General features: G+C 48.3%; 1 pseudogene across 1 annotated transcript in view; it reads right to left on the bottom strand.

The window, feature by feature from the left end:
* Positions 1-5079: 5079 nt before the first annotated feature.
* Positions 5080-26526, bottom strand: part of LOC147736780 (uncharacterized) — a 41285-nt pseudogene continuing 19838 nt past the window's right edge. Inside the window, exon 2 of the transcript XR_015307580.1 lies at positions 5080-9502. The product of XR_015307580.1 is annotated as an uncharacterized LOC147736780 (transcript). The remainder of the gene's footprint in view (positions 9503-26526) is intronic.

Below are 26526 nucleotides of genomic sequence, written 5' to 3' on the forward strand. Positions count from 1 at the left end.
GGGTTCCTTGGAGGGCGGCAGTGGGGCTGGCCAGTAGCTTGAAGTGAAGGTGTTCCATCAGTTCTGTGGACTCGTCAGGGAGTGTGCTCAGGCGGAGGCTGGATTTGTGGACGATGGCGATTCCTCCTCCTGGGTAGGTGGGGCGGTCCTTCCTGTAGATCTTGTATCCTTGGGGGATGGCGATGGCTATGTCCGGTCCCGAGGTGGCGTTGGTCCAGGTTTCGGTGAAGAATGCTACGTCCGGGGTGGTGCTGTCGAGGAGGTCCCAGATTTCTGTGGCGTGTTTGTGGAGGGATCGGACGTTGAGGAGGATGCATTGCAGGGTCTTCGGTTCGGTTGTGTTCTTGTGGGCGGGTTGTGCTGGATCTGTGTTCTTGGCGGTGCTGCAGGTGTGCCGGCAGCGGTGACAGCTGAAGGGTCCATGGGTGTCGGCTGGTGATGCTAGCTTGCAGTTGTTGTTGCAGCCTGGGTTGAGTGCGTGGAGTGCTGCTGGGTCGTAGCGTTGGCCGGGCGGAGGTCCAGGGTTCCTGGTGCTGGTCGCGGACGGGTCGCGGACAGGCGCAGACGTGCTTGCCTTTGACGCGCCTTCGGTGCACCAGGGGTGCGCCCGCAGCCCGCGGCCGCCGCCATTAAGTAGGGGTCGAGGAGGGCTGGACAGCTGGGAGGCGGGGAGAGGAGCTGGATTGGGCCGGTCGCGCTCAGGGGGGGGAAGGGCCGCGGGGGCAGCAGCGGCAGGGAAAGGTAAAGGGAGGAAAGAAGGGATAAAGAAAAAAGGGAAAATAAGCAGACAGTAGGCACAAAAGAGCAGAGATGCAGAAAAGGGCAGAAAGGTGAAAGATGGAAAGGGTAGAAAAACGAGTGAAGGAGCAGAGTGAGAGAAAGGAGACAGAGGTCCACTGGACCACCAGGGATGAGGCGCAGGGAAACCTGCGGGTGGAGGAGGGCCTCGATCACTAACACTCAAGAGTGCAGGGGCAGGGGCACCTCACTTAATGGTGGAGCTGCGAGGGCGGGAGAGCAATTTCACTGACAATGAGTCAGTGGTCTTGCTCGCCTGACCCCGCAGTGGCAGCCATTAAGTAGGGGTCGGGGAGGGCTGGACAGCTGGGAGGCGGGAGCTGGGAGAGGAGCTGGATTGGGCCGGTCGCGCTGGGGGGGGGGGGGGCCGCGTGGGCAGTAGCGGCGGGGAAAGGTAAAGGGAGGAAAGAAGGGATAAAGAAAAAAGGGAAAATAAGCAGATATAAGGCACAAAAGAGCAGAGATGCAGAAAAGGGCAGAAAGGTGAAAGATGGAAAGGGTAGAAAAACGAGTGAAGGAGCAGAGGGAGAGAAAGGGAAAATGGGCAGAAATAAGGCACAAAAGAGCAGAGGTGCAGAAAGGTGCAGAATGGTGAAAGATGGAAAGGGTAGAAAAACGAGTGAAAACGAGTGAAGGAGCAGAGGGAGAGAAAGGGAAAATGGGCAGAAATAAGGCACAAAAGAGCAGAGGTGCAGAAAGGTGAAAGATAGAAAGGGTAGAAAAACGAGTGAAAACGAGTGAAGGAGCAGAGATGAGAAAGGGAAAATGGGCAGAAATAAGGCGCAAAAGAGCAGAGATGCAGAAAGGTGCAGAAAGGTGAAAGATAGAAAGGGTAGAAAAACGAGTGAAGGAGCAGAGTGAGAGAAAGGAGACAGAGGTCCACTGGACCACCAGGGATGAGGCGCAGGGAAACCTGCGGGTGGAGGAGGGCCTCGATCACTAACACTCAAGAGTGCAGGGGTAGGGGCACCTCACTTAATGGTGGAGCTGCGAGGGCGGGAGAGCAATTTCACTGACAATGAGTCAGTGGTCTTGCTCGCCTGTCCCCGCAGTGGCCACCATTAAGTAGGGGTCGGGGAGGGCTGGACAGCTGGGAGGCGGGAGTGGGGAGAGGAGCTGGATTGGGCCGGTCGCACTGGGGGGGGGAGGGGCCGCGGGGGCAGCAGCGGCGGGTAACGTAAAGGGAGGAAAGAAGGGATAAAGAAACAAGGGAAAATGAGCAGAAATAAGGCACAAAAGAGCAGAGATGCAGAAAAGGGCAGAAAGGTGAAAGATGGAAAGGGTAGAAAAACGAGTGAAAACGAGTGAAGGAGCAGAGGGAGAGAAAGGGAAAATGGGCAGAAATAAGGCACAAAAGAGCAGAGGTGCAGAAAGATGAAAGTTAGAAAGGGTAGAAAAACGAGTGAAAACGAGTGAAGGAGCAGAGGGAGAGAAAGGGAAAATGGGCAGAAATAAGGCGCAAAAGAGCAGAGATGCAGAAAGGTGCAGAAGGGTGAAAGATAGAAAGGGGAGAAAAACGAGTGAAGGAGCAGAGTGAGAGAAAGGAGACAGAGGTCCACTGGACCACCAGGGATGAGGAGCAGGGAAACCTGCGGGTGGAGGAGGGCCTCGATCACTAACACTCAAGAGTGCAGGGGCAGGGGCACCTCACTTAATGGTGGAGCTGCGAGGGTGGGAGAGCAATTTCACTGACAATGAGTCAGGCATTTGGTAGGCATTCAGTCCGCTTGCTTCGCTTCTGGAATTCTGTGAAAAGACTGGCAGTTTCAAACAGAAAAAACAACAAGGAACAAATGACCCAGACTCCCTTGTAGAAAGCTCTCAGTGTATCAAGTACATTTTTATTGTTTTTAAAAAAAAGGAAACTCTAACATTAGGAGTGTGAGAAGGTGGTTTTGACCATCGGAGTCACCTGGATTTTTTCTCTTTTTGAACACCTGATTTTTTTGCTTTTACTGAGGGAGCGTCTCGTAAGCTGGGACTCACCCACAGTGAACTCATGATAAAATGGACTGCATGTGGCTTTCAACAGTGTCTGCCTTGTGAGATAAGGCTGCTGCAGCCAGGGGAAGGGGCATCGGACTGGTTACATGTGGATACGTGTGCACACATGTGTGCACCCATGTAAAGGCTGCGTGGGGGAGATAGCTCTTGCGAGTTGCACAGGAGCTGGTACAGAGAGAATGGTGTGGAAGGCACTATGCAGAGTTGGGTGGTGAGATGGAATAGGTCTTATATGGGAAGACTGTTTCACTGTAGGAACACTCCATTATTCTCCTATGGAGACAGAGACCACATGGGGTAGTTTCAGTTCCCTGGGAATAAGGGGGGAGTACCGTCACACTCCCCCGAGGCCCAGCCCGGCCGGCTGCAGTGTCCGTGTCTGCCCGCAGGAGTGGGCAGACCAAAATGACAGATTGGCTCTCGCGGCAGCACGCAAGGGTGCAGGCCAGTTGGGAAGCCAGCGAGAGCAGCGGGTTTGGCCACCCGAGCAGCTCACCAACTTACCTGGATGCGGGGTGCCAGTGTGGGACTGGACGCCCGAGAAAGTGGAAATGCGGCGTGAGGCCATCAGAGTCAGTGCGGCTCTCCCCGGAGCAATATCAAGTGATTATGAATACGGTGCCTTTTAGGGGCTGTGATTGACTTGCATTGATCATGTTACCAAATATGATAAGTACCTGTCATTCCAAGTGATGCTTAGGCATGTATTCTTGCTAATGCGTTAGTTGAACAACCAGACTGTCAGCCACTGTAATTTAAATATATATACTGTATGGTCAGTATGAGATGCTCTCAGTCATGGTTATGTGTCACTATGGCTGATGTTCCCATTAGAAGTGCTTGTTGAAAGAATGGGTGGGCCACCACTCCAGGTTATGGTCAGCCAGATGCATTTGGGAGCTGATGATGTTCACACATGTTAGTGGTGGTACTAGATTCCCTCCCCGCGGGAGGGGCGGGAATGTTTACGCAATGTCAACAAGTATTTCTAACAACTTATGTATATTTGTAAATTGATGCATAGTATTGAGTAGTGTGTGTGTGTGTAATAAATGTACTCTTCCTTTTTATAAAGAAAAGTACATACTGGACAATCAATTATTGAGTGTTATTTCTGCGTACCGGTAAATGACGATTACTAGCCTACACAACTTCCCTAGTTTAAGCCTTAGACTGCTCTGCAACGCTACCCTCTGAGAGTCAAGCGCTACATTGGGGTGTTTGGTTCCCAGTGAAGGACAAACGTAGACCCGTTATTTGTGCAGGCCTCACAACTAATGCCTAGTTTTACAACAAGGAGCAAAACAAAAAAGTCTGATGGGAACCCTTGGGAAACAGGGCAGCCACTCAGCAAACCTTAGGTGCTTTTAGAGGAGCTCCTGTTGCTCCTCTGAAGACACAGGGATAGCCAGGTTGGTAGAAATCGATAAATATGGTGGACGGTGGTCCAACTGGGTACTGGAAGTTGTTACGCCTGCTCATCTGGAAGACCGTGGACCACCTGTCAAACTATACAGGCAAGGGACAGTCTTCAAATGTACCTCAAAATAGAAAAATCACTAAAGAAAGACGGGCTGAATTCAGGGTGTGGTGGACAGGGCACTCTATCAAAAACGCAACTAAGCATTATATCAGCCAAACCAACGGTCCACCCACCAGCCCTGTTTAGAGGTGGACGAATTGTCAGCCTTTAATCAGAAATCCCATTGGGTATGCCGATGGAAAACTTCTTCCGAAGGAGAAAGGGCTTTCGAAGAAAACCCATCAGACATAAGATAAAGCAGCGCTATATAAGAACCTTTAAAAAAAATTGAAATTGTATTTGACAAATCCATGTTTAAATCCCTTGTATGGCAGACTGCTTTCAAGTACTTTACATCCTGTGGTATTTTTATGGATTATTAACAAGAGAAGTGACAGGATACAGACATATTTTCAGCACCTCTCACTCTGAGAGAAGGCACACTGGCGAGAATAGTCCCCTCTAATGCCACCTGCGGCAGACTCCTGCTGAAAGCAGTCATGCTATTGAGTCTAGGCCCCTCTAATGCCACCTGCGGCAGACTCCTGCTGAAAGCAGTGATGCTATTGAGACTAGGCCCCTCTAATGCCACGTGCGGCAGACTCCTGCTGAAAGCAGTCATGCTATTGAGATCAATTGTCCACTCTACAGTCAAATAAACTAGGCTCCTTGCTGACATCACAAATTATCTTTATAGTTTAGGAAATAAAGCACATTTAAGATCTCCTATACAATCAACAGTCCAATACCATGAATTCAAATAAATGTGTTGTTTTATTACATATCAAAAAACATACATTTTTTAGTAATAAGTAAAATCTAGTCATCATTGTGTACATGTCATAGCATCATGACTGTTCTTGCTGTATCATAATTTAGTTCATGTTAATGTTAAAGTAAATCCTGGTACACACCTCTGTAGTGTGGTTTCAAAAAGGCTCTGGGATGTCCATACATGGGTGGTGTTTGGATGTTTGGTTATGTATCAATAACACAGATGTATAAAGTATTGGGTTTCAAATTTATTATGCCACTAATGGCCGTACAAACCACTTGTTCCTAAATATAAATTGTCCAGTTTAGAACTTGTTGCTGTTAACGTGAAAGAAAAGTGAGTTTGACCCTGGAGCAAATCTCTGTAGTGTGTTATGTATAGGGTGGGTGGGCTGAAGAGCAGTCTCGTTGCTGTTCCTCACTGGCTGGGTGGTGGTGGTCGGCAGCAGGAAGAACGTCCCGGACTCAGCACTTTGTTAAAATGAACTCAGTGGAAAGCATTCGTTTCTACTATCTTTGGCTACTGAAGATGTATCCTTTCTTCTGATGTGCATATTATATCAGTGAACTCCTTCCTCTAGGCAAGGCTGGGCTATGAGAACACTGTGTATTTGGCAGCTCCAGCAACACAAAAGCACCTTACAGATGATTCAGAATGCTACGATCTATATTATTTGAGGTCTGAGGATGTCCCATCTGCATTTCAAAGTTTCACTGTTTGCTCACGAGGCAGCACACACATTTTATGTCCATTCATTCACTGACAGTTTATAAAACGAGGGTATCTTTTTGCTTGTTATGTTATGTTAAGGGGTTTTATAAAGCGCTCATTGCCCCAACAACGGGCGTACCAGCGCTAAAATGTCACTGCCATAAGCAAGCCAAGAACACCCAGGAGGCAATTATGCAGGGAAGAGGTGAGTTTTGATGTTTTACGGAGAAGAGAATGTTTTTGAATATTTCTAATATGTGCAGGGAGGGAGTTCCAAAGCTTAACCGAGGAACAACCGCCAGATGCTGGTCCTTGGAGCGCAGCTGACGGGTAGGTCTATAGGACGCCATGAGGCTAGCCAGAATAGCAGGAGAATGGAGAATCACGAGTCTGTGGGCAATACAGAGAGCCTCGAATGCATTTCTCCACCGGCAGCCAATGTAGTTTGCGGATGGAACTAGCGATGAAGCAGATTCTCGGCTGACAAAGGAGGGCCCGGGCTGCTACATCTTGTGCCTTCTGTAAACGCAGTATCTCTGCCCTATTGGCCCCAATATATAGGAAGCTTGCATAGTTCAGTCTAGAGAGTACTGTGGCCTGAATGATTACCTGACGGATGGGAGGGTCGAAGAAACCCAGCAAAGCATTAAGCCCATGTAGGAGCCCGAAACAAACTCCGGCTACTACCTTAGTCTGGGTTTGAAAAGAAAGTCTATCCAGACCCAGAGATTTTTTACTGCCATTTTAGGAGCCGGCGGAGGGCCCAAAGAGGACAGTTACAAGAGGTCACTCCACAGATGGATATCTTTGCCCACGACCAAGATCTCCGATTTGTTGCCATTGAGCTGAAGACAATTGTCCGTCACCCAATCTGCAATAACTGCCCAGAGTTGTCAGATAATGCCACCACCAGCTGTGTGTTATCCGCTTAAGATACCACAGCTAATCCTCTGCTCCTGGCCACTGCTGCCAGAGTTTGTATGTAGGTGTTAAAAAGGGTCAGTATATTTTGTGTTCCTTTACTTATGAATCCAGATTTCTGTTTCAGTGCCAAGGATGAAAAAATGTAAAGCAGCAAGTCGATATTTCTGGATTCCAAGAGCTGAATTATTTACTGCTAAAGGTTCAATCTTTACCTAATCTTCAAGCTTTTAGAAACCTATTAAGAACTACACTTTTCAACTGCTTTCTCTCTGATCAATAATTTTGCCATCATGCACGGATTTTGTCCTTTTACCAGTTAGGAGTTGGTTGGGTGATTCTCTGTAAATAAGAAAGGTCTCAAATATATTCATATACAATTAATCTGGCCGTGAATCATTTACAGTCAGTGGTGAGCCAGCAAATTTCCCAAGGCTCCAGCTTGATGTTGGACACCTCTGGAGAAGTGCCACTATGATGGGTGCAATTAACAGATGCATGTGATGACTGAAATGAGCATCATTTGCCCCGCGTCAGGGCTTCGGAAGTAAATGTTGTGCACTGTAAGCATGATCTCACAGTTACAGGTCACAATTTCCTACTTTTACTTTTTCTGCCTTTGAACGTTGTTCTCTAGCAGCTGTCATTGAACCAGTTGTTGCACAAAAGGACCAACCACCAAAATCAGCTAGAAATATTCTCCAGTCTGTGCTTGTTAAACTTATTCAAGTGTGTTGTGTTTATAGGTTTTATCACTAATCCCTGTAGTTTGCCAAAAATCCTGCCAACAACTACTTCTAAATCCACTGCAATGGTATGGTTTCTCCCCAGTATGTGTTTGCTGATGTCTTTGTAGAATTGATAATCGACTAAAGCTCTTCGCGCATTCAGTGCACTTGAATGGCGTTTCCCCTAAGTGTGTTCACGGATGATTTCTTAATGTTGAAGGGTCACCAAAACTACTTCCACATTCAATGCAATTATATGGGTTTTCCCAATATGTGTTTGCTGATGTCTTTGTAGATTTTCTAATCAACTAAATCTCTTCACACTTTCACTGCACTTAAATGGCTTTTAAACTGTGTGTGTTCGCTGATGACATTGTAGCTGTGATAACCAATTAAAGCACTTTGCACATTCACTGCACTTGAATGGCTTTTCCCCAGTGTGTGTTCGCTGATGTGTTTGGAGTTGTGATAACTGACTGAAGCTCTTCACACATTCACTGCACTTGTATGGTTTTTCCCCTGTGTGTGTTCGCTGGTGGCTCCGGAGGGTGGATAAATGACTGAATTTCTTCAGACATTCACTGCACTTGTATGGTTTTTCCCCAGTGTGTGTTCGATTATGTTTTTGTAGGTCTACTAACCATCTGAAGCTCTTCACACATTCACTGCACTGGAATGGTTTTTCCCCAGTATGTGTTAGCTGATGTGATTGAAGATGTGATAACCGGCTGAAGCTCTTCACACATTCACTGCACTGGAATGGCTTTTCCCCTGTGTGTGTTCGCTGATGAATCCTGAGATTTGAGGAATCACTAAAACTACTTCCACATTCATTGCAATGGTATGGTTTTTCCCCAGTATGTATTCGCTGATGTGATTGAAGATGTGATAACTGACTGAAGCTCTTCACACATTCACTGCACTGGAATGGCTTTTCCCCTGTGTGTGTTCGCTGATGAATCCTGAGATTTGAGGAATCACTAAAACTACTTCTACATTCACTGCAATGATACGGTTTTTCCCCTGTGTGTGTTCGCTGATGTCTTTGGAGTTGTGATAACTGACTGAAGCTCTTCACACATTCATTGCAATGGTGAGATTTTACTCCTGTGTGTGTTCGCTTATGTCTTGGGAGTTGTGATAACTGACTAAAGTTCTTCACACATTTATTGCAATTGCACGTTGCTTCTCCTGTGTGTGTTTGCTGATGGTTCTTTAGTAGCGATGACAAACTAAAGCTCTTGCTGCATGTGTATGGTTCTTCTTTCTTGGTTCGTTTCTCTGGGTCGGGTTTACATTTGTCTGCATCCCATGACTGCGTTTCCTGAGGAGCTAACATGGTTGATAATGCACTTGTGTTATTCTCACATTCCCTGTATGAGTGTGGTACTTGGGATGGTTGATTTCAGATTTCACAATGAAATACAAAACTCACCAACTACATATATTATAATGCGGCAAGTAAAGCTTCTTTGTTGGTGGTTATGTTTTTAGATTGCGGAATGGTTTTGCATGTTTACAAGTTAAGATTAGTCTTCCTTCAGGTCGATGCAATTGGAACAGTCTGTTGTAGATCAGAGACTCTCTCTTTCCTTTACCCTTCAGTTGTCTGGCTCCACTCCATTGTGCTTTTCTCTTGTTCCTGTGGTTTGGCCTGAAAGAGTTTACAATACACCTAGCGCACTGAATGGTGGTCTGCCATCATTACAGGAAGCAGAGCAATACTGTATCCCCCTCATACCGAACACATGATCAAAGCTGGTGGTGGAGGCCTGTTTACTCAGGAGGTAGTTTGTAGTGTTGTTGCATTCATTTTCTAGAGGTCATTTCTTAGTCCTGTTGCATGGAGGTGCACAGCTCAGACTCTTAGATCCACTGAATTGCTCTGTACTGCTTCTTCCAGGATCTATCAGTTTATGTTCAGGTTCCTCAGTCTCTGACTGTGAAGATCTTTTCCCGAATATTGGAGCTCATTTTTTCTAACCGCTTTTTTTTAGATTACTGTCGTTATTCACGATCATTTGTGCATTCAAAGCTGGTTTCCTATGGGATGTAAAGAGATTTAAAATCACTAAATGGAAATGTAAGAGACTGAGAACACACAATATTTAACAAGTTGTAAAAGACATCTATTCTTTACCATTTTTAAAAGTTACCAAGGGCTTATTCACCATACACAGATATTTACCTAAATCTTCCATTGAACATGTCACTCTTACCTAATTCAGAAAAGTAGGTGATTTTCCGGTGTTCACAGGGTAACTTAGTACAGAAAGAGCACTCACTGAGCGCCCTCATGCTAGAGGTACAGCTTTAGGAAGAAGCACATGGCTAAGATTTCATTTAAACAAGAAGGGATTGTGGAAAAAGCGATGGATCAGGATGTGCTTCTGTCACTTCAGTTTCAAGAAGTGTAGAACAACAGTAACCCTTTCAAAAACTAAATGACAAAGAAAACCCTTCATGAAGTATATAAAAAAGGCAACGCTTCAGGAAGTATATAATAAAGGTAACTGTTGCGGGGGTGAAGGGGGTGAAGGAAGGGCACGGAGACCAGACCTTGGTAAGTAGGGTTTTATTTTTATGAAAGTTTTCTTTTTTCGTTGCGAGAGTCTTTCTCTGGCCAATATCGTTGGGTTGACTCCTCCTGCACTCGTTTGGGGTCTTCTATTTTCGTTCTTCGTTCTTTGGGTCCTCTGCTATCCACTCCTCCTCGGTTGCACCACCGTAGGACATGCGTGGGGAAGAAATGAGGACCAGTTAGGTATTGTCCTTCTTATGCTGTTCCCATGGGTAAACCAGGTGTGTTGGGGCATCGTGAACTGTGTATGTTACAAGTATTCAGGAATAGAAAAGGGAGGGGAGCACACAGAGTGTTTACAATGCCTGAAGTACAGGCAGTACTCTGCAACGCGCTCTTTTTACTACTGAAGGGCGCCTCCCCTCCTCCCCAGCCAGCCCGATACGCTCTGCCATTCCTGGTTAAGCCACACTCCGCTGTGAGTGTGGCTGGGCGAATCACAGTGACGGTGGCCTCCTGGCTCTGGAACCTCCTCTTGTGGACCCTTGTCTCGTCCTTCTCCCGTCTCCTTTTCCCGATATGATTCTTCTCCCGACTCTCCTGGAACTCGACTCCAGTCCAAATGCGCTCTCCCGGTGTCATCACACGCCGGTATTCTTGCTTCCTCCATTTTGACCAATCCCGCGGAGTAAACGTCATTCTGGGGCGTGACTTCATCCTCGACATACGCCCAAATAAAGGAACCCTCCTGTTCTTCGTCAATGTTTTCTTTCCATAGGGACTGGGAGTCCGAACTCCAATCATTCTGATGTGAATGAAAAGAGGGAGGGGCAGTCATGTCAGTGACCCACCAGTCCACATTTGGGGCCACCCCTTCTGTCTGCATGTTCTCCCCGCTACATTAACACTCTAGGAAGTATATAAGAATGGTAACGCTTCAGGAAGTATATAACAAATGTAGCTCCATTCACACTCTTCTTGACAGTACTTTCCAGTTCACACTGGAGCAGCTGAAGTTCCAACTCCTATCTTTACTTTTCTGTTTGTTAAGTTATCTTTGCCACATTCCTAGGGATTGTTCAAGCATATGTTGGACGATTGCAGCATTTATTATAGAGATTCCATCACTGGAAGTAATATACCTGTGATATCTCTGCTGCCAATACGTGTATGCTTTTTGTCTTTTTCTACCTTACCATGGTTTCTGACAATGTTTTGCATTTGGTGCCAGCATGCTTCTCTGTCGGTGGATGGAGCATTGGCAGAGTGGGACAAGATGTCCGTTGCTTGAGGGTGAGTGCAGCATTTACACCGCTCCACATTTCTTACATTCAGCTTTACCTCATCCCTGTTCATCATCTTCCATACTCCCTTATGTCTGTGTACTCGCTCAGCAGGGTTCATTGACAGCTAAAGCAGGGGAGTGACTCGATGCACACAGCAGACATCAGGCAATGATCTGATAGTCAAATGCCATGGTTGGCAGTACAAGGATCACAAGCGCAATTAGAGCAGCTCGCCCGGGGCATACAAACGGAGGAAGTGCACAGGTAGACACTTATGTGGAACAAACAGAGGACGCAAACATGCGGGTACACGCTCCTTTATTTGGGTCTGTTTCAGGCCTTTACTGGGCTGGGTATCGGTGTGCACTGTCTCTTATTTCAGGCCTCACGATTAAGGCCAGTAAGTGCCAAATCGGGAAAGGGTCAGTGGTGTACTTGGGACACCAGGTAGGGAGCGCCAGGTGGCACCCCTACAGACCAAGATCAACACCATTCTGGCTTGGGAGCCCCCCAAGACCCAGACCGAGGTGAGGGCCTTCTTAGTACTCACCGGATACAACCGGAGTATTGTTAAGGGATATGGTATAGGGATATAACTGAGCTGACTTCCATGAAGCAGCCGAAAAAGGTGATCTGGACCGAGTCCTGCCAGAAAGCATTTGATACCCTGAAGGCCGCCATGTGCACGGCCCCCGTGCTCAAGGCCCCCGACTTCTCCAAAGAAATTGTTGTGCAGACCGACACATCAGAGCATGGAGGGGGAGCAGTGCTCTCACAACTGAACGAAGAGGGCCTAGACCAGCCAGAAGTCTTCCGTAAAAGAAGACTACTCCCAAGGGAGCAAAGGTGCAGTGCCATAGAAAGGGATGCTTTCACAGTGGTCTCGGCACTGAAGAAGCTGAGGCCCTACCTGTTTGGTACTCACTTCCAAGTTCAGCCCGACCACAGCCCCTCAGATGATCAATGCAGATGAGGGGGGAGAATCCAAAACTGCTGAGGGGGTCCATCTCCCTACAGGGAAGGAACTTCACGGTGGAACACCGTCCTGGGACAGAACACGCCAACGCAGATGGCCTGTCCCGATTCTTCCGCCTTAGTGAGGAAAACTCCCAGGAGTGTGGGTAGTTCCCCCTACATTCAGCTGGAGGGGACGTGTGTTAGACTTGGCATCTTTTGGCGTGTTCCCCGAGGTTTTGCTTTCTGCCCTCCCAGTTTTGACTCAGTTTTTGGTGGTATAACATTTCTGCACGCTTTTCGCACTGCTGATCAGTGGGAAAATGCTGGAGCTCCTGTGGTAAATTGTGTTATGATTGAATGTGTGACTTGCTTGTCAGTCCCCAGTAACGAGCACTGCGTGTACCGGGGCTTGTGAGTCCACCGATACTCGTGGGCCTGCAGCTCGGATTGTGTCACCCACGTACGTAGCGCGAGAAAGGTATAGGTGAAGGAAGTTTGGTAGGCCTGGACTCAGCGTCTAAAGATGCAGCCTTTAGCGAGGGTGCCCGTTTCATTCTGAGTTCATCAAGGCCACTTTTAGAAAGTGGGTATTATTTTACTCGGTCATCCGGCTTGCCTCTGCTGGAATGTGGATTGCCTGCCTGGTTTTTGGACGACAGATGGCTAGGGAGCAGGGTGGCTCCTGATAGTCTTGCACCTCAAAGGGCCTGGTCTGCCTCTGACAAAGCCGTCTCCATCTCCTGCCAGGAATTCACGCCAGAGAAGGCCCAACTGGTTCTGGCCGGACACAAACACCCTCTGCCTGGAAGATCAAAAGATTTTTGAGTACAAATGCTGGGTTTAGAACTCAACAAGATCAAGAAGACTGCACAGAAGGAGAGCCAGAGAAACTGCTGAAAGGACCGATCGCTTTGCTGCGGGCTTTGCTGGGCTGACCTGAAGTGGCTGCTTCTGTTTTGGGCAGTGAAAGGCCTGGACTGGACTTTCTGCAACCAAATTGGTGAGACTCTCCAAGGGCTTGAGGTAGAGCCTGTAGGAGACTAGCGTCTGCAATCCCATGATGACCCCAGATGTTTGCTTTTTGCTTCACTGGTTTACGACTTCCCTGGCTGTGGGCCTGCTAATCAGACCCACAGCCTAGCTGTTCTCTAACTAAATTGACACGTGTACCTTAGGTGCATTTACCAATTGGTACTGGGCCACCTTATCAGACCCTGTAACTCAGGGCATAGGTGTACCCAGGGCCTACCAGGGGCTGCAGCATGTATTATGCCACCCCTGGCTGGCCATCTAAATCTGACACAACTGGCTGCACGACAGCTGGGGCAAGGTGGTGTAATCACCCTTTGCTTTAGATATAGTATGCCTATATCTAACCCTAAAATGGACTCAGAGACTCCTATCAGTCACTCCTATGGCAGGCCTTGACAATCCTGAAGGCAGAGGGCTTGGAATCATGTGAGATGGTGCTCTGGCATGAGCTGAGCCCGTTTGCAGCTTGCGGAACCAAGTCCTAATAGCTGTTCCATGATAACGCATACCATATACTCTTAAGTGCATTATAATCCTCGCGGTTATATGCCAACTCTGGTATCGCTTTATCAAAACATGTGGAGTAAGGTGTCATACGAATTGGAATACTAACCCCTCGCCAATTCTGGCGACGGGGTTAGCATTCCACCCTTCTAGAGGGACACGACATGTATGTAACTGTGAACCCCGGTTAAAGTTAACTCGAGCCTCAGGATCACAAAATGGATGCTGCCACCACAGACACAAGTCTGACCTCCTGCTGCTGGGAGTCCTTCCAGCGAGGAGAGCTTGGACAAAGGGTTTCCTGTCAGGGGCGGTGCTAGCACCATCCCAAACAGGGTTTTGTGTATCCTGGGTAGGCAGGGCTGAATAGGAAGGTGACTGCAAGTGGCACCCCGGTGCTCACTATGCATAGGCCGGCTAGAACCAGTTCCAGGGACACACCAGCCCCTGAGCTGGGGAAAGTCCGGCATGGGAGAGGGGTGTAACCACCCCCCTTCCTGGTCCCACCCATGGGCAGGACCTAGTCCCGTACCAGCCCCTTTCTTTAGTATAAAGGTGGGAGCGGGGACCCTTCCAAATTAGATCATCTTTGAATCCTGAAACTACTTTCTACGAAAGGAACTCAAGACTTCTTCCTAAGATTTCTCCCTTGTGACTAAGGAGTAGTCACCCTGCATCTGCGGGCACCAACTAAGTAACCTGCGGTTTGCTGCACGTCCTTCCTCCGGAATCAGACCGACCAGCACGACGAGACCCGGCTTCCCTGGTACCTCTGGCCTCTACCTGCATCATCAGCCCAGCTGAGATTCGTGGGTGTGACGAGACCTCGAGGGACCGGCCATCTTCAGAACTGCACTATGCTTATCCAGCACGACCGCCGAGGGATCCTCGAGTGAGTGCTTTGGAGTTTGAGAAGCCCTAACCCTGAGCAGCTCCAGCACCGAAGTCCAGCCCCCCAGCATTCACGAGATCTGCGTGGGGCCCTTCTGCTCTTTTCTGCTCACCGCGTTGTCCGGCCACTTGCCTGCTGGCTTGTAGCCCTCTTGACGACGAACGACGACATCTCCATCGCTGGTCTGGATGCTCAGGCTGGCCCTTGCTTCCCTCCAACAGAGGAGCATCCCGGACCCTCCTGGTCCACTCCAGATGCCATTTTGAGTCCACCGCGTGGGCTTGCATTTGCCAAGAGTTGTTGCCCCAATCCTGGGTCCAGCATCGCCGACAGCAGATACCTTCGTGGGACAGCTCGCACCTCCATCCTGGTCGCCGACAACGCCTCCTGGTCGAGAGACTGCAGAGCCCAGCGTCGCCCACTCACCTGGTCGAGGTGACTCCATCCGGTGCCATCCTGGTGCCCATCTAATCACTGGCTAGTGATTCAGAACTTGGTCCCCTCTGCTTACAGGTACTCTCTTCAGCTGATCCAGTCCTTGGATCGGCCCGGAACATCTTCACTGGTCGCCTGCCAGCAACTTCCACTTCAGGCTCCTGGTTCGTCAACGAGGATTCCCGACGACACTTGAACCCTATGCAGCCGCAGCCACTGGGCTAGGTAAACCGAGTACCACGGTGCTCCAGCGTAGTCCAACTCTCTAAGTGTCTAGATCCACTTTCGTTTTTGACCTACCTAGTCAGGTTCGCCCGAGAACACTAACTTTGTAATTTCTAGCAACCATAGACTTTGTCCCGCATTACGCGTGAGAGTTTCCTCTCTGCACACGACGTCCCTAGGCCGCCTGCTTCTAATCTAAGGGTTCAGCATTGTAGGTCCAGCGTTTCTAAAGTCTATGAGAGTAGTACTTACATGCTAGTAATTTCGCATTCCACTTGTAGAGTATATGGTTTTTCGTGCCCCTCGGGCATTGGTGTAAATTGTGCAACTTTCAGTATTTCTTTAAGAGCTTTGTATTGTGCTTAGCACCCTGTCCTCATAAAGAGTCCAGGGCTGTTGTGTTATAATAAACATCCTTTTATTTTCATAACAACTTGTGTGGTGTCCTTTCACTTGGTGTTCAAGGGGTATATGTGATGGTATAACAGCTGGCTTAACACGCCCTCTAGAGTTTAGCCTAGGTTGTTTGGACTGATACAAAGTGCTCACTAGAATAGTGAGCACTGCATATCAGGCCAACTTCTCACATTGGTGAGCAGCGGTTGGGATGGCGCCAGCGCTCCGGATCCCATCAGAAAGGTGTTCGACCTGCAACACGAGTGACTTCAAGGCCCCCATCACCTTGCATCTCTGAAAGGTACTGTTTGCGGGTCTTACCGGCCTCGTAGTTGGCCTGCGACCTCGCTGTCAGCCAGAACTGTTTTTGGATTTATTGTTCACGACATCGTGATAGCCCCGGATGGACTTTTTTAAGGCAGATTTGGATAAGTGACAATTTTGAAGTATAGTATTGTGGATTTTTATCGTATTTGGTCTAGTCTTAAGTATATAAAAATTTGATATTTTTCTAAACTGGTCTGGTGCCCTTCTGTAGTGGGTACACTGTTTTACTGTTGGTTATGTGCAAAAGCTTTACACACTGCCTCTAAGATAAGCATCCCTGCTTGTGCCAAGCTACCAAGGAGGTGAGCAGGGGTTATTTTACAAGTGTAACTCCTTTATCCTGACTAGAGTGGTGGTTTCTGCCTCGCTTTGGAGCAAGTCTGAGATAGCCAGAAATCCCATTTCTAACACAAAGTTTTTTGATTTGGCACCAAAGCGTGTCGACTGCTGATAGGGAAATAATTAGCTGAGCATACAACACTAGTGAGATATTCCAAAAGATTTCACTACCTCCGCTAGAGGTCTGACGGAAATATTAAAAAGGGCAGGACTGAGCTCCGAACCCAGAGGGATGCCAGGAGCCCGTCCTCTTTGGGATGAGGCAAAGGGAGGGGTGTGGGGCATAAATTGAAAGGACCACTCCTTTAAAAAGGAGGTAAACCAGGCCAGACCTTTGCCCTGTACCCCAGGTCAGTGAGAGAAGTTAATATTATTACATGTGAGACAGTGTCGAAGGTCGCACCTAAATCCAGGAGGTACAGAGCCTGGGATTTACCAGCATCTGCCGTACTGCAAAGGGATTGAATAACTGTTAAAAGAGCAATTTTGGAGCTGTGTGATCTAAATCCATTTTGCGAACAGTTTTGGTTAAAAGATTGTTTACATGTTTCTCCACAACCTTGGACAGAAACAACAGAACAAAAATGGGTCTATAGTTTTCTGGCTGAGTGGCATCTAGCGAAGACTTTTTTAGAAAAGCGATAACCTTGGCATGTTTCCATGATATTGTTACTTATTCAGTGCTCAGCAAGAGTTTGGCTAATTCTAGAAATATGGGTGTGACGCTCGACTGAAATTAAAAAATATTATCAGGTTTAAATGGGTCATCCGGAGATCCAGATTTCACTTCACGCATTAGGGTGGAAATAGAATCTGCGTCAAGTAGAGCCAATTGGTCCAAGGTAGCCAATTGGGAGTAGTAGGTCTCTGTCTCAAGAGAGACAGGTTTGACTGTTTTCTCACTCCTGTTAAAGTAAAGATAAAGATCATTAACCAAGCTTGTTGCAGTGGCTGTTAGAAGCTTCCGCTAATCCAGGACTGGAGGTGGGTTTAATCAGGTTGTTCACAATAGAGAAGATTTCCTTAGAAGGCTTACAGCTGTTTTTGATTTGTCTGCAAATAATTCGACATGGGCTCTTTCAATCAGTTTCTTGTAGCATTTAATAGCTCTCATGTATTGCATTCACGCTGCAGCATCATAGGATTTATGCCAAGGGCGCTCTCGTACTTTGAATCCTAAGGGCGTAGCCACAACAGATCCAAGGTTCATTTGTTATCAGTCCACTCTCTCAAACTCAGATTCCCTTTCCAGTGCCTCTGGGACTACAGCTGCTTCTAGGCCCCCATCCTGTAATGCTGGTTGTTAGATTTGGGGGTCTCTAGTTGGCGCAGGTAGGTACCTTTGATCAAATAGGGACCCTTGCGTCTAGACACTCCCAAAATAACCCCTGCTCACCTCCTTGGTAGTTTGGCACGACCAGGCAGGCTTATCTCAGAGGTAGTGTGTAAAGCATTTGTGAACACATACAGTAGTACAATGACAACGCTACAGATGGACACCACACAGGATGTATATCAAAAATAAGTATATTTATATAGAATTAACACAAGACCAAAAATGACAAAAATCCACAATACCGTATTTTAGAATGGTAGAAATAGCTTAGTTCTCTTTAGATGGTAAATGCAACACTTTACGTTATGTTCAATGTACCTTTGGATGCGTAATGCTATACACAAAAGAGTGGCAGGGAAGGTGATGCGTTGGTTTCCTTACACACAAGAACAGTGATGCGTCGGTTCCCTACTGCTGCGTAGGGGACGGTGATGCGTTGGTTCTTATCTGCGTGGGGAGGTGATGCGTCGGATTCTCACTGAGCTTTTGTGGCGATGCGACCCGCAATGCCATGAGCCATGATGCGATGAGGATCCGATGCAATGAAACAAAATGCGTCTTTTTCTTGATGCAACAACAGTGAGGCGATGTGTGCATGCCCGACAGCCGTGCGGCAACTCAGTGAATCGTCTGAGCTGCGACAGGCCCTGCGACACGCTTCGCTGGTGATGAGACGGAGTCTGTTGCAACGGCGACACTCTTCTCCGTTGATGCGAGGCACTTCGGTGATGCAATAAGGCAATGGCAGACGCGGCACCCTTCTTCAGGGATGTGACGACAGCGGCGGCGACACGCTTCTCCTGTGATGCGAGGCGCTTCGGTGATGTGATGCGACAGCAGCGGCACCCTGCTTCAGTGATGCGAAGACAGCGTCTGTGGCGGCATCACGCTTCTTTTCCACAAGTTGCGCTTCCAGCTCCCTGCAACACGCAGTCTCTCAGAAGGCCCAGCACAACAGCAGGCACTTCAAATTCCCAACAAGGGAACTCAGGGGAGCTGGATGGTGAAGTCTGTTATCCCAGAGACTTTAGCAGGAGGCAAGTTCAATTTCCAAGCCCTTGGAGATCCTTTACAAGTTGAAGAAAGTAGCACAAAGTTCCTTTCTACTTTATTTGGCAGTCAGGCAACCACTGCATACCAATCCCCCAAACAGCACTCAGCGTAGGGATAGTCTTCTACTTCAGTTTCTCTCTGGTTCCTCTCCTCAGCAAAGGTTCTTCTTGTTTCCCAAAAGTGATCTACATTTCTGTACTCTGAGACCCCTCTTTTATACACCTATTCTCTTTGTTCTCTGAAGGCAGAGAGTGTCTGTACCTAGTCCAAACCAGTTCTGGTCAGTCCTGAAGCACTTTGTTGACAAGACTTCTTTCCTTTGACATTGTGGGCCACGGACATCAGACGCACCACAGGAGGTGGAGCCAGCATTGTGGAAGACAGGCACAGCCCTATTCAGGCCCCAGGTTCTCCCTTCCCTCACTCTACATGCAGATGGGTCTATTCAGCCCTGTGCTGACTCGCCCTGTCGCCTGGAATCCTCCAGCCCCTGTCACTCAAGCTCCAGACAAGGAATACACAACCTAGCAGAGGCAGGCTTGGATAGTTAGGCAAGAAAATACCTACTTTCTAAAAGAGGTATTTTCAAATACAGAATGTTAAAACCAACTTCACTAAAAGGTGTATTTTATCATTCTGAGTTCAGGCATACTAAACTCAAATTTCTACCTAGTTCCCTGAGTCAGTTAGGATTACAAAATGTTATAATCAAACTGCCCATTCTGGCCTATGGGGAACAGGTAGCCTCGCAATAGTGAAAAACGAAAACGGCTGTAATTCACTATTAGGACATGCCACACATATCAGGGCATGTTCTACCTTTTACCTACAATCCACCCTGGCTTAAGACCTACCATAAGGGTGACTAATATGCAGAAAAGAGAAGGTGTAAGGGCTGGCAAGTGGGTGCACTTGCCAGTCAACATGGCAGTACCAGACTGCACACAGGTTCTGCAATGGCAGGCCCAAGACACACTTAACAGGCTGCTTCTGTGGGTGGCACAACCAGTGCTGCAAGCCCACCAGCAGCAATTGACTTACAAGCCTGGGCCCACGCAGTGCACTGTACCAGGGTCTGACAAGTAAACCAAGTAAGCCAATCATGGAGTAACTAATCCATACATCAATTTATAATAGGGAGAGCATATGCGTTTTAGCACTGATTAGCAGTGGTAAAGTGCCCAGAGTCATAAAACCAACAAAAACAGGTCAGACAAAATACAGGAGGAAGGCAAAAAGTTCAGGTATGACCCTGCAAAAAGGACCAAGTCCAACACTGGTTCTCTCTGCTACAACAATGGTTGCAGACTTGAAGATTGATTTGGATTTTAGCAGACTGGTTATTGTATCACAAATGTGACAGATATCCCAGTCCATCTTACTACAATTGTCACTGGATTAAATGCACTACTAATGTGGCGGGCGGGACACTCGTCATGCTTGTGATGGAGTAACCTGTCCACCAAAATCTAAATGAGACCCTTGGTGTACATCATGTCCAGTGTCATTTAAGTGTCAGGCCAAGCAGAGACCACCATCTAACCGCCCCCCTTTCAGCTAGTCACTGGTAGATCAATTCTGAAGCCAATACCTTAGAGCAGAGCCAAACTAAGCGCAGAGTCCAGCTCCCAGGCCTTAGGTAATTAAATGTATCTTTATTTGATATTTTGATATTTATTAAAATTTGTATAGCGCGACTATCGCTCCGGAAGGAGCATCTTGGCGCTGAGCACACAGAGAACCAGCAATGGAGAGCGAGGATCAGATAGCTGCGAGGACCGATGAGTCAGACTGAGAGAAAATCCAGGTCTTCAGAAGTTTCCTAAAAAGGCTTTCTGAGGGGGCATGCCTAAGGTTGGGGGGGAGACAATTCCATGCCTTGGAAGCCAGAAATGAAAAGGTCCTTCCACCTTTAGTTTTTAGTTTTATTCGGGGTACAGTAACTAAATTAGCTCCTGACGACCTCAGGCAACGAGTTGGAATGTAACGTGAAAAACGCTTAGTCAGGTAAGATGAGCCAGTATTCCTGGTGGCTTTGAAGACCGTGACAAGAAGCTTAAATAGAATTCTCTTATGGAGGGGCAGCCAATGGAGAGTGTTAAGGGCTGCAGAGGCCGAGGACCTGCGGGGGAGTTTCAAAACAAGCCTGGCTGCTGCGTGTTGAACACTTTGCAATTTCTTAAGGGAAGATCTCTTTATGCCTGCTAGGAGGCCATTCCAATAATCCAGCCGGGAGAGAATAAGAGCCACCGCGACTAATTTCCTGGCTGAGATGGGCAGAAAGTCAAAAAATTTCTTTAGCTGCCTGATCAGGCTAAAACAGCACCCCGCAGTAATGCGCACATGCTTGTCAAAGCTGAGGGACGAGTCAAATTGGACTCCAAGATTGCGGGCTGAGGAGACCGCGCTCGGGGGTGCTTCGGAGTTATGAGGCCACCAGTCTTTCGGGGAAAAGAGGATGCCTTTGCCTAGGGGTATTATTTCGGTTTTGGCACTGTTACATTTAAGATGATTCAGGTTAAGCCAGGAAAAAACTTGGGAAAGGCAGTTTTGAAATCTAAGGGCAGCGTCAGGGTGTCTTTTGTCAATGGTGACGACAAGCTGGGTGTCGTCAGCATAAGAAGTCACGAGGATCCCGTGGGATTCAATAAACGTGAGAAGGGGAGCCATATATATATTAAAAAAGAGAGGGCTCAGTATGGATCCCTGGGGCACACCTGAGATGGTGGGTCTTTCGCCAGAAAGAAAGGGGCCTAAGGAGACAGTTTGCGATCGATTGGATAGGAATGATGTTATCCAGGCCAGGGCGGAACCCGCGACACCAATCTCACGCATTCTGTTGATGAGAATGGCATGTGAGATGGTGTCGAAGGCCGCGGTTAAGTCGAGCAGGATGAGAACAGCCTGTCTGCCCTCATCCTGCAAGAACTTAATGGTGTCCGATAATTCGATCAGTGCAGTTTCTGTGGAGTAGCCCGGGCGAAAGCCGGATTGCTGTGGGTGCAAGATGCGTTTATTTTCCACGAAGATTTTTAGTTCCTCGTGAACTAACTGCTCGGTGATTTTGCCTAATGCTGGGAGAAGGGAGATTGGGCGCATGTTGGATAAATCAGTTGGGGATTTATTTTGTTTCTTCATGAGGGGCTTAACTATGGCCTTCTTCCATTCAGCGGGGACAATGCCGGAGTTAAGGGATTCATTAACAATGGCATTGATTGACGGGTTGACGACCTCGATAAGATGGTGTAGAATAATCGGGGGACAGGAATCCGTAGGGGCTCCTGATCTACAGGTCAAAATGGCCTTTTGTGTTTGTGCCAGGGAGACTGCTGTAAAGTTATTCAAAGAGGGGATAGTTGTGTGGGTGAGAGTTGGTGGCGGGGGGAAATCCTTATGAATGTTATTGATTTTTTCAATGAAGAAGTCTGCTATTTGGTCGCAGAGGGTTTGTGATGGGGGATTTTGAGTGCCAGTGCCTTTGGGTGGGTAAAGGACTTTACTATATTAAAGATAGTTTGCTGTTTCTGTTTGGCTGCGTCTATAGCTGAAGTGAAGAATATTGTTTCCTCTGAAGGATGTATATGGATCTGGATGTGGGATCGTAAGTTTTCCTCCACTCTCTTTCCAGAACCCTACACTTTAGGTGACAATCGGTGAGGGCCTGAGTATACCAGGGAGCATTGGGCTTCCTTTTGCCTTGACCTGATTTTTGGTTGGTGGGGTTGGGGTTGGAGTTGACGGAGACCACTCCGTCAATCCACAAATGAAAGTTTATGGAGTCTTGTGATGCCTCTCCCACGATAGGAGGGGGGGGGACAGAGAGCTGGGGGTTCAGCTTGATGCGCTCGGCTACTTTCTTTCAATTGATGGGAAAGGGGGTGGGAGGGTATTTGATGTGCGGTAACAAAGGGGGTTTAGTCTTAATGGAGAAGGGAATAAAACAGTGGTCTGTCCATATTTGCGGTAATGGGGGAGAGACATCTAAGGAAGCCAGGTTTGTGCAAATGCCGTCCAGTGTGTGCCCGGCCCGGTGGGTAGGATGGGAGACCGATTGGGAAAGGCCAAAGATCTCAAGTGAGTGTAGGAAGTTGAAGGTGTAGGGGTCTGTGCAGGATTCCAGATGAAGATTGAAATCCCCGAGAAGGGTGAAAGTGGGATAGTGGGTCATGAGTGATCCCAAAGTCTCGTCGAGGGAGTCCAAGAATGGTGTGGCGTTCCCAGGGGGACGATAGACGAGTCCTCCAGATAGGGAGGAGGAGGGGTTAATGTGGATCACAAAGCCAATGCTCTCACAGTCCTTGAGAGAGGCCAAATCGAATGTGTGGCACCTGAAGAGTTTCTTAACGATGATGGGCAAACCGCCACCCCGACCGCTGGGCCTATCCCGCCTGGGGATGGTAAAATCAGGAGGGAGGGCGGTTGCCAGGTCGGGGTTAGAAGCATTGTGAAAGTTGAAGAAATTGATGTACATAGACAGCATTCATTCCCCTCCTTCTCCCACTCCTCTCCCTGTGAGCACCATGAATACTGTAAACTATTGACCGTATCACCCTGCCAGTAAGAGCCCATACCCCTATGCATATGTACAGCCATTCTAGGCACCATGGCCTTTTACCCATTGGAATCCCCGGTTTCCCTCCTGCGCGTATCTTAAACCCCCTCTCTCATGCATAGACCATGAAACCCTCTCCCTCTGCGCGACCCTACTGTGAAAGGCAACTCTCCTGCTTGACCCGCACAAACCCCCCCCCCCCCATTCCCTCTTGAAGAGGCATCCTTCGCCTTGGCTGACGTAGCCCTCCCCAGCTGCACCCGACTGCCCCCGCTCTCTCATGTACGGGTCATCAGATCTCTCTCTCTCTCTGTGTGACTCTGTCCCTGTGTCCACCCTGGCTACCCCTCCCTTCTCCTCACATGGGCAAGTCATAAACCTTCTTCTTCTGCAAGGCCCTGTCCTTGAGAGTCACGGCCGCGCCTGACCAACACCTCCTTTCCTTCCATGAATACCCCTCTGTTGACGAGCCTTCCCTCCGCGCTCGATTGTCCACGCGGCATGAATACCACTCCTTTGATGACCCCTTCCCCCGAGTCCGGCTGACCACACATGTCTGAGGCCATCGCCTGAGCCAGGAGATACCATTTACTGCCCTTATTGTATGAAGTCACTCCCCTTCAAAGGATCCACTATTGATCCTAGCCACCCCACCCCCGGGGCTATGATCAGGCGTACACATCCTACGGAACACTCAGCTGCGTGATTGCCCTCCCCTCTTATCAGCAGGTCAAGGGTCCCCATTGTGAACATATGTGGGGTAGGATTGACACGAGGATTATAGGGATGTCTTTCTTTTGCGTCATACTGTCCTGATTGTACTGTGTTTTGTAAGGTATAAAAGCAAGAGTCTCAGCTCACTTGTTAGAGCACCTCCCGAAAGACACTGTGTTTCGTGTCCGAAATGACTGGCTCTCCTCATGAGAATTAAACTCTGTTCTTGATTCCTGCTTCCAGCGCCCGTCTCTTTATTTGGTAATTATTCAACATGGGAACTAAGAGGCGGTTTGCGCCAGCAGCCTGGGCATCGATAGACTTATGGGCTCATGTTCCACAATTGGCGTCCCAACGCGGGGTCCATCAGTGACATAAGGTTCGGTAAGAGAGATCCAGATGAAGAAGTGAACATCTAAATGATCGGGGTATGCCTGCCTTGAGAGGGCCCTCGCCCGGCTGCCGATCGAAAGAACTTCACCAATTCTGAACGGACCTCTCTTGAGTGACCTATTGTCCTGACTGGAATCCCACAGGAATGCTACATGGAGTAAGAGAACGATCGGGCGCTGGAGGAGGAAGTCGAAGAACTGTCCGTATGGTCCGGTCCGGGTAAGATTAAGTAGGGTGTTTTTACGCCTGATTGGTAGGGTGGTTCTATCCACCTGATTGATTGATTGTTTGTATTGGAATCGGTATTTGTATACTGATATTGTTGGTATTGGTTCATTTAGCTATGAAGGCTACTTGACATATTGGTTCTCTTTTGAGAACGAGACATTCTCTGTTTGCAAACAGCGGCGAATAGGAACGTCGTCCCTCTTTGCAGATAGAGAAGGGTAGGTAATGCAGACTATTGTCCCCGTTGTAATCCGTCATGCCTACTTTTCTCCCCACTGGATTGTTTGAAATCGATTAATAATCGATTGTTGCTCTTTGAGATCTTCCCTGTCTACAAACTGGGACGAGTAGAAATATTCTGTCTTCCTTTCTGGATAGCGAAGGGCAGGTAATGCAGACGTTTGTCCCCGTTGTAATCCGTCATGCCTGTTTTTCTCCCCACTGATTGGTTGGTTGCCTGGACATTGTTGTTCCAGGTATTGTTTAGTTTGAGGTATTTTCTGCCTGCAAACAACGTGGAATAGAAATATTCTATCTAGTCTTTGCAAGTAGTAAAGGGTAGGTTATGCCCCTTTGTGAATTCGTCAGTCCTACCCACTCCCCACTGTTTGGTTATTTGGGGGGTAGCTCGCATGGTCCGCCCAGGAGACTACCCTTATGGAGGACATATGCTCCCCGCTCATGGGCCATTTAATGGAAGTAGACCATCTGGTCCGTCCAGGAGGCTACCCTAGTAAGTGGAAGTACATCGCTCGGTCCGTCCAGGATGATACCCTAATGAAGGAATATATGTTCCCCTTTTTGATCGATAATCTAGTTCCACCCCGGACCATTTTATTGGAGGGAACTCGTCTGGTCTGTCCAGAAGTACCCCCTAGTGAAAAGGACACATAAAAATATGAAGTGATCACCGTTCCCTACTAACAGAAAGCTTTAGCTCGAAACACGCTAAGGAAGAGAAAGAAAAATAAAAAAAAGAAATCAGGCTAAGTCAGTAACCCCCTGATGAGCTTTTGACTTCACTAAAAATAAGAAACATTAGAAATAGTTCGTAATAAGAAATATAAAATGGCAAAAAGTTTGGCAGCAAAAATAGCCACGAGGTAGCTAGGCTCTACTGCCTATTCCTGCTCCCAACATGTCTGCCTCATTGCCCGCCACGCCCAAAATAACGGTCACATGAAATAGAAACAATTCAATAGGTACCTACCCCCATTCCGGAAGCTCCCGAAAATGCAACAGGTCCGCGGTTACGCCCATCCGGAAGGCGAGGCCTCGAGGCACGAGGGGCCCGCCTGGCCACGGTCAGTAGGAGATGATGTTGGGCAGGCGGTCCAAAGGATGACAAGGACCTCTCCATCTCTTCTCTTCTGCCGCCCTGCAGGCCGCGGGGAGAGAGGGGGCTGTCTTGCCTCGACCACCGACCACCCCTCTCTCTCACCCGATCCGGCTTTCGTTGATGGGCGAAGCCAAGGCAAGGATGGCGGCATTTCTTTGTGCTATAATGGCCGCAACTACACCCAACGCCTGACAGTTGCAAGTAGTCCCGTCACATGCCATCGCCTGCATAGTTACAGGTAGTCCCGCCACATGTCGACGCCTGGACAGTTCCAGGTAGTCCCGCCACATGTCAAGAGAAAAGGGGGGGCTGTCTTGCCTCAGCCGCCGACCACCCCCCCCATCTTCAATGGCTGGCACGGCCAATATCGAAGCGACGGAGCCGAGGAACGGCGCGGGGTCGCTGGAAGGGGGAGGCGGCGCGAACGAGCCTCCCCCACCTCCCTCCAGGTGGAGGCTTCCAGCGACACCCCAATGCTCTTACTTAAAGAGGGTCAACATCAAAAAGCGGTCTTCTGCCCAGGACGGGCACACGCTCC

Source organism: Lissotriton vulgaris, chromosome 1_2 (assembly GCF_964263255.1).
Source record: "Lissotriton vulgaris chromosome 1_2, aLisVul1.2, whole genome shotgun sequence".
NCBI classification, from domain to species: Eukaryota; Metazoa; Chordata; class Amphibia; order Caudata; family Salamandridae; genus Lissotriton; species Lissotriton vulgaris.